At 37.6% G+C, this 14,296-nt stretch overlaps 6 non-coding genes across 6 annotated transcripts; all 6 read right to left on the bottom strand.

The window, feature by feature from the left end:
- Window positions 1-1,106: 1,106 nt before the first annotated feature.
- On the bottom strand, window positions 1,107-1,179 carry TRNAF-GAA (transfer RNA phenylalanine (anticodon GAA)). The gene has a single exon. It is a non-coding gene; the product is annotated as a tRNA-Phe (tRNA).
- Window positions 1,180-2,275: 1,096 nt separating this feature from the next.
- Window positions 2,276-2,348, bottom strand: TRNAF-GAA (transfer RNA phenylalanine (anticodon GAA)). Its single transcript has one exon. It is a non-coding gene; the product is annotated as a tRNA-Phe (tRNA).
- Window positions 2,349-5,193: 2,845 nt separating this feature from the next.
- Window positions 5,194-5,266, bottom strand: TRNAF-GAA (transfer RNA phenylalanine (anticodon GAA)). Its single transcript has one exon. It is a non-coding gene; the product is annotated as a tRNA-Phe (tRNA).
- A 2,837-nt stretch (window positions 5,267-8,103) lies between these two features.
- TRNAF-GAA (transfer RNA phenylalanine (anticodon GAA)) lies at window positions 8,104-8,176 on the bottom strand. Its single transcript has one exon. It is a non-coding gene; the product is annotated as a tRNA-Phe (tRNA).
- A 1,096-nt stretch (window positions 8,177-9,272) lies between these two features.
- TRNAF-GAA (transfer RNA phenylalanine (anticodon GAA)) lies at window positions 9,273-9,345 on the bottom strand. The gene has a single exon. It is a non-coding gene; the product is annotated as a tRNA-Phe (tRNA).
- Window positions 9,346-13,939: 4,594 nt separating this feature from the next.
- TRNAF-GAA (transfer RNA phenylalanine (anticodon GAA)) lies at window positions 13,940-14,012 on the bottom strand. Its single transcript has one exon. It is a non-coding gene; the product is annotated as a tRNA-Phe (tRNA).
- Window positions 14,013-14,296: the final 284 nt, after the last annotated feature.

Here is a 14,296-nt window from a genome sequence, read left to right as displayed (position 1 = left end):
ATCCAGCTGGCCATTTTGGCTTTCTGTTGTATTTTTGATAATTGTTAAAGATAAATGCAGACCCTGGTCATTCTATCTGCATGTGCAGTTATGTGTTAAATTGTCCAATATTATTCAGCAGCTAAATTGGTCTGATGGGTGAATTTCCTTTTTAGGAGCCAAGTTAGTTAGAAGATGTTTGTAAACTATGAATGGACTTATACTCAGACACACAGACCTATATGGCGAGGGTAGGCAAACTAGGTCATCTGACTACTAACAGTTTTGTATAAGGGGAACTCGAGGCTGATGCAGGCAAAGCTTTACTTTCAATTAAAGGAAGAATTGGCAAATAAAGCAGGTAAAGTTGAATACAAGAGAGGTGGAAGCAAGTTTGACAGAAAGACAGAATGTAAAAAATATGTTGAAATGGTTGTCTTATCGATCAGCTTGATAAAAGGTTTTGATCATTATAAACAACGTCAATATGAGTTGACTCTAAATAGCATTTGTGGCATGCAAAGCAGAAGTTCAAAATGTGCCTAAACCCGGGATTGAACCAGGGACCTTTAGATCTTCAGTCTACTGCTCTCCCAACTGAGCTATTTCATCCAGCTGGCAATTTTGGCTTTCTGTTGTATTTTTTATAATTGTTAAAGATAAATGCAGAACCTGGTCACTCTATCTGCATGTGCAGTTATGTGTTAAATTGTCCAGTATTATTCAGTAGCTAAATTGGTCTGATGGGTGAATTTCCTTTTTAGGAGCCAAGTTAGTTAGATGATGTTTGTAAACTATGAATGGACTTATACTCAGAAACACAGACCTATATGGCGAGGGTCGGCAAGCTAGGTCATCTGACTACTAACAGTTTTGTATAAGGGGAACTGGAGGCTGATGCAGGCAAAGCTTTACTTTCAATTAAAGGAATAATTGGGAAATAAAGGAGGCAAAGTTGAATACAAGAGAGGTGGAAGCAAGTTTGAAAGAAAGACAGAAAGTAAATAATATGTTGAATTAATTGTATTGTCGATTATCTTGATAAAAGGTTTTGATCATTATAAACAAACTCAATATGAGTTGACTCAAAATAGTCTTTGTGGCATGCAAAGCAGAAGTTCAAAATGTGCCGAAACCCGGGATCGAACCAGGGACCTTTAGATCTTCAGTCTAACGCTCTCCCAACTGAGCTATTTCGGCCTGCCAGCAGCTATAGTATTCAGCCTCTTTTTTTGAACAATCCCAGAACAGAGATGCAGAACCTGGATTTTCAATCTGAGGTTAGAGCTGTGTTTTAATGTGTCCTTCATTGTTCAGCAGCTAACTGGTGAAATGGTTGAGTAGCGTTTTTGGGATAAATGTTAGGTCGTTTTTCTTTTAAAACTCTGAGTGGACGAGCACTGTATTACACAGACGTATGTCGCCTGAGTAGGTAAGCTATGTCATCTCAATACTGACAACTTTGTTCAAGGAGAAGTGAAAGCTGATGCAGACAAGAGTTTACTTTGAAAAAAGTATAAAATGGGATAAATTCGTCATCAAAGTTGATGGCAAGAGAGGTGGAAGCAAGTTTAGAAGGAGGACAGAAAGACAACTTTTTGTTGAAGTTATCATGTTGTTGATCAGTTGATAAAATATTTTGAGAAATAAAGAAAAAAAAACTAGAGCTGATTTCAAGAAATATTTTGCAAGAATGTAGGATCCCCTCGCACTGTGCTGAAAGTCAGGATTGAATCAGGTACCTTAAGCTCTTCAGTCTAACCATCTCCCAACTGAGATATTTCAGCCAACAAGTCCCTGTGGCCTCCTGATGTATTATTAATAATTGTAGACGATACATACAGAACCTGGTCATTCTATTTTCGTTTATAGTTATGTGTTAAAGTGTCCAGTATCATTCAGCAGGTAACTTGGTCTGATGAGTGAATATCTTTTTTAGGGGACAAGGTAGGTAGAATTTTTTTTTCTAAACTCTGAATTGACTTATACTCTGAAACACAGACCTATATGGCCAGGGTGTACAAGCTATGTCATCTGACTACTGACAGTTTTGTATAAGGGGAATTGGAGGCTGATGCAGGCAAAGCTTTACTTTAAAATAAAGCAAGAAGTTGCAAATAAATGAGGCATAGTTGAATACAAGAGAGGTGGAAGCAAGTTTGAAAGGAAGACAGAAAGTAAATAATATGTTGAATTGATTGTGTTGTTGATCAGATTGATAAAAGGTTTTGATAAAGAAGAGCGTTGATTTAACTCCAAACAGCTTTTGTGACATGAAAAGCAGAAGTTGAAATTGTGCCGAAACCCGGGATTGAACCAGGGACCTTTAGATCTTCAGTCTAACGCTCTCCCAACTGAGCTATTTCGGCCTGCTGGTAGTTGGGGTCTTCATCCTTTCTTTTAAACTTCCCAAGAAAATAGATGCTCAACCTCATGCTAGAGCTATGTTTTAAGATGTCCTGTATCATTCATCAGTTAACGGGTGCAATAGGTAAATAGCATTTTTCGGATCCAGGTTAGGTAGCTTTTGTTTTTTACTCTGAATGGACTAGCACCATATTACACAGAGGTATTTGGCCTGAGTAGGTAAGCTATGTCATCTGAATACTGAAATCTGTGTTCAAGGAGAAGTGGAAGCTGATGCAGACAAGAGTTTACTTTACAAAAAAGCATGAAATAGGAAACATTTGTAGTCGAAGCTGAATGCAAGAGAGGTGGAAGCAAATTTAGAAGGAGGACAGAAAGACAATTCTATGTTGAATTGATCATGTTGTCGATCAGTTGATCAAATATTTTGATAAATAAAGAAAGAAAAACTTGAGCTGATACCAAGAAATATTTTGTGAGAAGCAAGAAACCTCTCAGACTTTTCCGAAACCCAGCATTGAACAAGGGACTTTTAGATTTTCAATCTAACACTCTCCCAACTGAGCTATTTCATCCAGCTGGCCATTTTGGCTTTCTGTTGTATTTTTGATAATTGTTAAAGATAAATGCAGACCCTGGTCATTCTATCTGCATGTGCAGTTATGTGTTAAATTGTCCAATATTATTCAGCAGCTAAATTGGTCTGATGGGTGAATTTCCTTTTTAGGAGCCAAGTTAGTTAGAAGATGTTTGTAAACTATGAATGGACTTATACTCAGACACACAGACCTATATGGCGAGGGTAGGCAAACTAGGTCATCTGACTACTAACAGTTTTGTATAAGGGGAACTCGAGGCTGATGCAGGCAAAGCTTTACTTTCAATTAAAGGAAGAATTGGCAAATAAAGCAGGTAAAGTTGAATACAAGAGAGGTGGAAGCAAGTTTGACAGAAAGACAGAATGTAAAAAATATGTTGAAATGGTTGTCTTATCGATCAGCTTGATAAAAGGTTTTGATCATTATAAACAACGTCAATATGAGTTGACTCCAAATAGCATTTGTGGCATGCAAAGCAGAAGTTCAAAATGTGCCTAAACCCGGGATTGAACCAGGGACCTTTAGATCTTCAGTCTACTGCTCTCCCAACTGAGCTATTTCATCCAGCTGGCAATTTTGGCTTTCTGTTGTATTTTTTATAATTGTTAAAGAAAAATGCAGAACCTGGTCACTCTATCTGCATGTGCAGTTATGTGTTAAATTGTCCAGTATTATTCAGTAGCTAAATTGGTCTGATGGGTGAATTTCCTTTTTAGGAGCCAAGTTAGTTAGATGATGTTTGTAAACTATGAATGGACTTATACTCAGAAACACAGACCTATATGGCGAGGGTCGGCAAGCTAGGTCATCTGACTACTAACAGTTTTGTATAAGGGGAACTGGAGGCTGATGCAGGCAAAGCTTTACTTTCAATTAAAGGAAGAATTGGGAAATAAAGGAGGCAAAGTTGAATACAAGAGAGGTGGAAGTAAGTTTGAAAGAAAGACAGAAAGTAAATAATATGTTGATTTAATTGTATTGTCGATTATCTTGATAAAAGGTTTTGATCATTATAAACAAAGTCAATATGAGTTGACTCAAAATAGTCTTTGTGGCATGCAAAGCAGAAGTTCAAAATGTGCCGAAACCCGGGATCGAACCAGGGACCTATAGATCTTCAGTCTAACACTCTCCCAACTGAGCTATTTCGGCCTGCCAGCAGCTATAGTATTCAGCCTCTTTTTTTGAACAATCCCAGAACAGAGATGCAGAACCTGGATTTTCAATCTGAGGTTAGAGCTGTGTTTTAATGTGTCCTTCATTGTTCAGCAGCTAACTGGTGAAATGGGTGAGTAGCGTTTTTGGGATAAATGTTAGGTCGTTTTTCTTTTAAAACTCTGAGTGGACCAGCACTGTATTACACAGACGTATGTCGCCTGAGTAGGTAAGCTATGTCATCTCAATACTGACAACTTTGTTCAAGGAGAAGTGAAAGCTGATGCAGACAAGAGTTTACTTTGAAAAAAGTATAAAATGGGATAAATTCGTCATCAAAGTTGATGGCAAGAGAGGTGGAAGCAAGTTTAGAAGGAGGACAGAAAGACAACTTTTTGTTGAAGTTATCATGTTGTTGATCAGTTGATAAAATATTTTGAGAAATAAAGAAAAAAAAACTAGAGCTGATTTCAAGAAATATTTTGCAAGAATGTAGGATCCCCTCGCACTGTGCTGAAAGTCAGGATTGAATCAGGTACCTTAAGCTCTTCAGTCTAACCATCTCCCAACTGAGATATTTCAGCCAACAAGTCCCTGTGGCCTCCTGATGTATTATTAATAATTGTAGACGATACATACAGAACCTGGTCATTCTATTTTCGTTTATAGTTATGTGTTAAAGTGTCCAGTATCATTCAGCAGGTAACTTGGTCTGATGAGTGAATATCCTTTTTAGGGGACAAGGTAGGTAGAATTTTTTTTTCTAAACTCTGAATTGACTTATACTCTGAAACACAGACCTATATGGCCAGGGTGTACAAGCTATGTCATCTGACTACTGACAGTTTTGTATAAGGGGAATTGGAGGCTGATGCAGGCAAAGCTTTACTTTAAAATAAAGCAAGAAGTTGCAAATAAATGAGGCATAGTTGAATACAAGAGAGGTGGAAGCAAGTTTGAAAGGAAGACAGAAAGTAAATAATATGTTGAATTGATTGTGTTGTTGATCAGATTGATAAAAGGTTTTGATAAAGAAGAGCGTTGATTTAACTCCAAACAGCTTTTGTGACATGAAAAGCAGAAGTTGAAATTGTGCCGAAACCCGGGATTGAACCAGGGACCTTTAGATCTTCAGTCTAACGCTCTCCCAACTGAGCTATTTCGGCCTGCCAGCAGTTATAGTATTCAGCCTCTTTTTTTGAACAATCCCAGAACAGAGATGCAGAACCTGGATTTTCAATCTGAGGTTAGAGCTGTGTTTTAATGTGTCCTGCATTGTTCAGCAGCTAACTGGTGAAATGGGTGAGTAGCGTTTTTGGGATAAATGTTAGGTCGTTTTTCTTTTAAAACTCTGAGTGGACGAGCACTGTATTACACAGACGTATGTCGCCTGAGTAGGTAAGCTATGTCATCTCAATACTGACAACTTTGTTCAAGGAGAAGTGAAAGCTGATGCAGACAAGAGTTTACTTTGAAAAAAGTATAAAATGGGATAAATTCGTCATCAAAGCTGATGGCAAGAGAGGTGGAAGCAAGTTTAGAAGGAGGACAGAAAGACAACTTTTTGTTGAAGTTATCATGTTGTTGATCAGTTGATAAAATATTTTGAGAAATAAAGAAAAAAAAACTAGAGCTGATTTCAAGAAATATTTTGCAAGAATGTAGGATCCCCTCGCACTGTGCTGAAAGTCAGGATTGAATCAGGTACCTTAAGCTCTTCAGTCTAACGATCTCCCAACTGAGATATTTCAGCCAACAAGTCCCTGTGGCCTCCTGATGTATTATTAATAATTGTAGACGATACATACAGAACCTGGTCATTCTATTTTCGTTTATAGTTATGTTTTAAAGTGTCCAGTATCATTCAGCAGGTAACTTGGTCTGATGAGTGAATATCCTTTTTAGGGGACAATGTAGGTAGAATTTTTTTTTCTAAACTCTGAATTGACTTATACTCTGAAACACAGACCTATATGGCCAGGGTGTACAAGCTATGTCATCTGACTACTGACAGTTTTGTATAAGGGGAATTGGAGGCTGATGCAGGCAAAGCTTTACTAAAGCAAGAAGTTTCAAATAAATGAGGCATAGTTGAATACAAGAGAGGTGGAAGCAAGTTTGAAAAGAAGACAGAAAGTAAATAATATGTTGAATTGATTGTGTTGTTGATCAGATTGATAAAACGTTTTGATAAAGAAGAGCGTTGATTTAACTCCAAACAGCTTTTGAGACATGAAAAGCAGAGGTTGAAATTGTGCCGAAACCCGGGATTGAACCAGGGACCTTTAGATCTTCAGTCTAACGCTCTCCCAAATGAGCTATTTCGGCCTGCTGGTAGTTTGGGTCTTCATCCTTTCTTTTAAACTTCCCAAGAAAATAGATGCTCAAACTCATGCTAGAGCTATGTTTTAAGATGTCCTGTATCATTCATCAGTTAACGGGTGCAATAGGTAAATAGCATTTTTCGGATCCAGGTTAGGTAGCTTTTTTTTTTACTCTGAATGGACTAGCACCATATTACACAGAGGTATTTGGCCTGAGTAGGTAAGCTATGTCATCTGAATACTGAAATCTGTGTTCAAGGAGAAGTGGAAGCTGATGCAGACAAGAGTTTACTTTACAAAAAAGCATGAAATAGGAAACATTTGTAGTCGAAGCTGAATGCAAGAGAGGTGGAAGCAAATTTAGAAGGAGGACAGAAAGACAATTCTATGTTGAATTGATCATGTTGTCGATCAGTTGATCAAATATTTTGATAAATAAAGAAAGAAAAACTTGAGCTGATACCAAGAAATATTTTGTGAGAAGCAAGAAACCTCTCAGACTTTTCCGAAACCCAGCATTGAACAAGGGACTTTTAGATTTTCAATCTAACACTCTCCCAACTGAGCTATTTCATCCAGCTGGCCATTTTGGCTTTCTGTTGTATTTTTGATAATTGTTAAAGATAAATGCAGACCCTGGTCATTCTATCTGCATGTGCAGTTATGTGTTAAATTGTCCAATATTATTCAGCAGCTAAATTGGTCTGATGGGTGAATTTCCTTTTTAGGAGCCAAGTTAGTTAGAAGATGTTTGTAAACTATGAATGGACTTATACTCAGACACACAGACCTATATGGCGAGGGTAGGCAAACTAGGTCATCTGACTACTAACAGTTTTGTATAAGGGGAACTCGAGGCTGATGCAGGCAAAGCTTTACTTTCAATTAAAGGAAGAATTGGCAAATAAAGCAGGTAAAGTTGAATACAAGAGAGGTGGAAGCAAGTTTGACAGAAAGACAGAATGTAAAAAATATGTTGAAATGGTTGTCTTATCGATCAGCTTGATAAAAGGTTTTGATCATTATAAACAACGTCAATATGAGTTGACTCTAAATAGCATTTGTGGCATGCAAAGCAGAAGTTCAAAATGTGCCTAAACCCGGGATTGAACCAGGGACCTTTAGATCTTCAGTCTACTGCTCTCCCAACTGAGCTATTTCATCCAGCTGGCAATTTTGGCTTTCTGTTGTATTTTTTATAATTGTTAAAGATAAATGCAGAACCTGGTCACTCTATCTGCATGTGCAGTTATGTGTTAAATTGTCCAGTATTATTCAGTAGCTAAATTGGTCTGATGGGTGAATTTCCTTTTTAGGAGCCAAGTTAGTTAGATGATGTTTGTAAACTATGAATGGACTTATACTCAGAAACACAGACCTATATGGCGAGGGTCGGCAAGCTAGGTCATCTGACTACTAACAGTTTTGTATAAGGGGAACTGGAGGCTGATGCAGGCAAAGCTTTACTTTCAATTAAAGGAAGAATTGGGAAATAAAGGAGGCAAAGTTGAATACAAGAGAGGTGGAAGCAAGTTTGAAAGAAAGACAGAAAGTAAATAATATGTTGAATTAATTGTATTGTCGATTATCTTGATAAAAGGTTTTGATCATTATAAACAAAGTCAATATGAGTTGACTCAAAATAGTCTTTGTGGCATGCAAAGCAGAAGTTCAAAATGTGCCGAAACCCGGGATCGAACCAGGGACCTTTAGATCTTCAGTCTAACGCTCTCCCAACTGAGCTATTTCGGCCTGCCAGCAGCTATTGTATTCAGCCTCTTTTTTTGAACAATCCCAGAACAGAGATGCAGAACCTGGATTTTCAATCTGAGGTTAGAGCTGTGTTTTAATGTGTCCTTCATTGTTCAGCAGCTAACTGGTGAAATGGGTGAGTAGCGTTTTTGGGATAAATGTTAGGTCGTTTTTCTTTTAAAACTCTGAGTGGACGAGCACTGTATTACACAGACGTATGTCGCCTGAGTAGGTAAGCTATGTCATCTCAATACTGACAACTTTGTTCAAGGAGAAGTGAAAGCTGATGCAGACAAGAGTTTACTTTGAAAAAAGTATAAAATGGGATAAATTCGTCATCAAAGTTGATGGCAAGAGAGGTGGAAGCAAGTTTAGAAGGAGGACAGAAAGACAACTTTTTGTTGAAGTTATCATGTTGTTGATCAGTTGATAAAATATTTTGAGAAATAAAGAAAAAAAAACTAGAGCTGATTTCAAGAAATATTTTGCAAGAATGTAGGATCCCCTCGCACTGTGCTGAAAGTCAGGATTGAATCAGGTACCTTAAGCTCTTCAGTCTAACCATCTCCCAACTGAGATATTTCAGCCAACAAGTCCCTGTGGCCTCCTGATGTATTATTAATAATTGTAGACGATACATACAGAACCTGGTCATTCTATTTTCGTTTATAGTTATGTGTTAAAGTGTCCAGTATCATTCAGCAGGTAACTTGGTCTGATGAGTGAATATCCTTTTTAGGGGACAAGGTAGGTAGAATTTTTTTTTCTAAACTCTGAATTGACTTATACTCTGAAACACAGACCTATATGGCCAGGGTGTACAAGCTATGTCATCTGACTACTGACAGTTTTGTATAAGGGGAATTGGAGGCTGATGCAGGCAAAGCTTTACTTTAAAATAAAGCAAGAAGTTGCAAATAAATGAGGCATAGTTGAATACAAGAGAGGTGGAAGCAAGTTTGAAAGGAAGACAGAAAGTAAATAATATGTTGAATTGATTGTGTTGTTGATCAGATTGATAAAAGGTTTTGATAAAGAAGAGCGTTGATTTAACTCCAAACAGCTTTTGTGACATGAAAAGCAGAAGTTGAAATTGTGCCAAAACCCGGGATTGAACCAGGGACCTTTAGATCTTCAGTCTAACGCTCTCCCAACTGAGCTATTTCGGCCTGCTGGTAGTTGGGGTCTTCATCCTTTCTTTTAAACTTCCCAAGAAAATAGATGCTCAACCTCATGCTAGAGCTATGTTTTAAGATGTCCTGTATCATTCATCAGTTAACGGGTGCAATAGGTAAATAGCATTTTTCGGATCCAGGTTAGGTAGCTTTTGTTTTTTACTCTGAATGGACTAGCACCATATTACACAGAGGTATTTGGCCTGAGTAGGTAAGCTATGTCATCTGAATACTGAAATCTGTGTTCAAGGAGAAGTGGAAGCTGATGCAGACAAGAGTTTACTTTACAAAAAAGCATGAAATAGGAAACATTTGTAGTCGAAGCTGAATGCAAGAGAGGTGGAAGCAAATTTAGAAGGAGGACAGAAAGACAATTCTATGTTGAATTGATCATGTTGTCGATCAGTTGATCAAATATTTTGATAAATAAAGAAAGAAAAACTTGAGCTGATACCAAGAAATATTTTGTGAGAAGCAAGAAACCTCTCAGACTTTTCCGAAACCCAGCATTGAACAAGGGACTTTTAGATTTTCAATCTAACACTCTCCCAACTGAGCTATTTCATCCAGCTGGCCATTTTGGCTTTCTGTTGTATTTTTGATAATTGTTAAAGATAAATGCAGACCCTGGTCATTCTATCTGCATGTGCAGTTATGTGTTAAATTGTCCAATATTATTCAGCAGCTAAATTGGTCTGATGGGTGAATTTCCTTTTTAGGAGCCAAGTTAGTTAGAAGATGTTTGTAAACTATGAATGGACTTATACTCAGACACACAGACCTATATGGCGAGGGTAGGCAAACTAGGTCATCTGACTACTAACAGTTTTGTATAAGGGGAACTCGAGGCTGATGCAGGCAAAGCTTTACTTTCAATTAAAGGAAGAATTGGCAAATAAAGCAGGTAAAGTTGAATACAAGAGAGGTGGAAGCAAGTTTGACAGAAAGACAGAATGTAAAAAATATGTTGAAATGGTTGTCTTATCGATCAGCTTGATAAAAGGTTTTGATCATTATAAACAACGTCAATATGAGTTGACTCCAAATAGCATTTGTGGCATGCAAAGCAGAAGTTCAAAATGTGCCTAAACCCGGGATTGAACCAGGGACCTTTAGATCTTCAGTCTACTGCTCTCCCAACTGAGCTATTTCATCCAGCTGGCAATTTTGGCTTTCTGTTGTATTTTTTATAATTGTTAAAGAAAAATGCAGAACCTGGTCACTCTATCTGCATGTGCAGTTATGTGTTAAATTGTCCAGTATTATTCAGTAGCTAAATTGGTCTGATGGGTGAATTTCCTTTTTAGGAGCCAAGTTAGTTAGATGATGTTTGTAAACTATGAATGGACTTATACTCAGAAACACAGACCTATATGGCGAGGGTCGGCAAGCTAGGTCATCTGACTACTAACAGTTTTGTATAAGGGGAACTGGAGGCTGATGCAGGCAAAGCTTTACTTTCAATTAAAGGAAGAATTGGGAAATAAAGGAGGCAAAGTTGAATACAAGAGAGGTGGAAGTAAGTTTGAAAGAAAGACAGAAAGTAAATAATATGTTGAATTAATTGTATTGTCGATTATCTTGATAAAAGGTTTTGATCATTATAAACAAAGTCAATATGAGTTGACTCAAAATAGTCTTTGTGGCATGCAAAGCAGAAGTTCAAAATGTGCCGAAACCCGGGATCGAACCAGGGACCTATAGATCTTCAGTCTAACACTCTCCCAACTGAGCTATTTCGGCCTGCCAGCAGCTATAGTATTCAGCCTCTTTTTTTGAACAATCCCAGAACAGAGATGCAGAACCTGGATTTTCAATGTGAGGTTAGAGCTGTGTTTTAATGTGTCCTTCATTGTTCAGCAGCTAACTGGTGAAATGGTTGAGTAGCGTTTTTGGGATAAATGTTAGGTCGTTTTTCTTTTAAAACTCTGAGTGGACCAGCACTGTATTACACAGACGTATGTCGCCTGAGTAGGTAAGCTATGTCATCTCAATACTGACAACTTTGTTCAAGGAGAAGTGAAAGCTGATGCAGACAAGAGTTTACTTTGAAAAAAGTATAAAATGGGATAAATTCGTCATCAAAGTTGATGGCAAGAGAGGTGGAAGCAAGTTTAGAAGGAGGACAGAAAGACAACTTTTTGTTGAAGTTATCATGTTGTTGATCAGTTGATAAAATATTTTGAGAAATAAAGAAAAAAAAACTAGAGCTGATTTCAAGAAATATTTTGCAAGAATGTAGGATCCCCTCGCACTGTGCTGAAAGTCAGGATTGAATCAGGTACCTTAAGCTCTTCAGTCTAACCATCTCCCAACTGAGATATTTCAGCCAACAAGTCCCTGTGGCCTCCTGATGTATTATTAATAATTGTAGACGATACATACAGAACCTGGTCATTCTATTTTCGTTTATAGTTATGTGTTAAAGTGTCCAGTATCATTCAGCAGGTAACTTGGTCTGATGAGTGAATATCCTTTTTAGGGGACAAGGTAGGTAGAATTTTTTTTTCTAAACTCTGAATTGACTTATACTCTGAAACACAGACCTATATGGCCAGGGTGTACAAGCTATGTCATCTGACTACTGACAGTTTTGTATAAGGGGAATTGGAGGCTGATGCAGGCAAAGCTTTACTTTAAAATAAAGCAAGAAGTTGCAAATAAATGAGGCATAGTTGAATACAAGAGAGGTGGAAGCAAGTTTGAAAGGAAGACAGAAAGTAAATAATATGTTGAATTGATTGTGTTGTTGATCAGATTGATAAAAGGTTTTGATAAAGAAGAGCGTTGATTTAACTCCAAACAGCTTTTGTGACATGAAAAGCAGAAGTTGAAATTGTGCCGAAACCCGGGATTGAACCAGGGACCTTTAGATCTTCAGTCTAACGCTCTCCCAACTGGGCTATTTCGGCCTGCTGGTAGTTAGGGTCTTCATCCTTTCTTTTAAACTTCCCAAGAAAATAGATGCTCAACCTCATGCTAGAGCTATGTTTTAAGATGTCCTGTATCATTCATCAGTTAACGGGTGCAATAGGTAAATAGCATTTTTCGGATCCAGGTTAGGTAGCTTTTGTTTTTTACTCTGAATGGACTAGCACCATATTACACAGAGTTATTTGGCCTGAGTAGGTAAGCTATGTCATCTGAATACTGAAATCTGTGTTCAAGGAGAAGTGGAAGCTGATGCAGACAAGAGTTTACTTTACAAAAAAGCATGAAATAGGAAACATTTGTAGTCGAAGCTGAATGCAAGAGAGGTGGAAGCAAATTTAGAAGGAGGACAGAAAGACAATTCTATGTTGAATTGATCATGTTGTCGATCAGTTGATCAAATATTTTGATAAATAAAGAAAGAAAAACTTGAGCTGATACCAAGAAATATTTTGTGAGAAGCAAGAAACCTCTCAGACTTTTCCGAAACCCAGCATTGAACAAGGGACTTTTAGATTTTCAATCTAACACTCTCCCAACTGAGCTATTTCATCCAGCTGGCCATTTTGGCTTTCTGTTGTATTTTTGATAATTGTTAAAGATAAATGCAGACCCTGGTCATTCTATCTGCATGTGCAGTTATGTGTTAAATTGTCCAATATTATTCAGCAGCTAAATTGGTCTGATGGGTGAATTTCCTTTTTAGGAGCCAAGTTAGTTAGAAGATGTTTGTAAACTATAAATGGACTTATACTCAGACACACAGACCTATATGGCGAGGGTAGGCAAACTAGGTCATCTGACTACTAACAGTTTTGTATAAGGGGAACTCGAGGCTGATGCAGGCAAAGCTTTACTTTCAATTAAAGGAAGAATTGGCAAATAAAGCAGGTAAAGTTGAATACAAGAGAGGTGGAAGCAAGTTTGACAGAAAGACAGAATGTAAAAAATATGTTGAAATGGTTGTCTTATCGATCAGCTTGATAAAAGGTTTTGATCATTATAAACAACGTCAATATGAGTTGACTCCAAATAGCATTTGTGGCATGCAAAGCAGAAGTTCAAAATGTGCCCAAACCCGGGATTGAACCAGGGACCTTTAAATCTTCAGTCTACTGCTCTCCCAACTGAGCTATTTCATCCAGCTGGCAATTTTGGCTTTCTGTTGTATTTTTTATAATTGTTAAAGAAAAATGCAGAACCTGGTCACTCTATCTGCATGTGCAGTTATGTGTTAAATTGTCCAGTATTATTCAGTAGCTAAATTGGTCTGATGGGTGAATTTCCTTTTTAGGAGCCAAGTTAGTTAGATGATGTTTGTAAACTATGAATGGACTTATACTCAGAAACACAGACCTATATGGCGAGGGTCGGCAAGCTAGGTCATCTGACTACTAACAGTTTTGTATAAGGGGAACTGGAGGCTGATGCAGGCAAAGCTTTACTTTCAATTAAAGGAAGAATTGGGAAATAAAGGAGGCAAAGTTGAATACAAGAGAGGTGGAAGTAAGTTTGAAAGAAAGACAGAAAGTAAATAATATGTTGAATTAATTGTATTGTCGATTATCTTGATAAAAGGTTTTGATCATTATAAACAAAGTCAATATGAGTTGACTCAAAATAGTCTTTGTGGCATGCAAAGCAGAAGTTCAAAATGTGCCGAAACCCGGGATCGAACCAGGGACCTTTAGATCTTCAGTCTAACGCTCTCCCAACTGAGCTATTTCGGCCTGCCAGCAGCTATAGTATTCAGCCTCTTTTTTTGAACAATCCCAGAACAGAGATGCAGAACCTGGATTTTCAACCTGAGGTTAGAGCTGTGTTTTAATGTGTCCTGCATTGTTCAGCAGCTAACTGGTGAAATGGGTGAGTAGCGTTTTTGGGATAAATGTTAGGTCGTTTTTCTTTTAAAACTCTAAGTGGACCAGCACTGTATTACACAGACGTATGTCGCCTGAGTAGGTAAGCTATGTCATCTCAATACTGACAACTTTGTTCAAGGAGAAGTGAAAGC

This window comes from Triturus cristatus, chromosome 8 (assembly GCF_964204655.1).
Source record: "Triturus cristatus chromosome 8, aTriCri1.1, whole genome shotgun sequence".
In the NCBI taxonomy this organism is placed as follows: domain Eukaryota; kingdom Metazoa; phylum Chordata; class Amphibia; order Caudata; family Salamandridae; genus Triturus; species Triturus cristatus.
The sequence above is the reverse complement of the archived record's forward strand: the minus strand, read 5'-3'. Positions and strand labels throughout refer to the sequence as shown.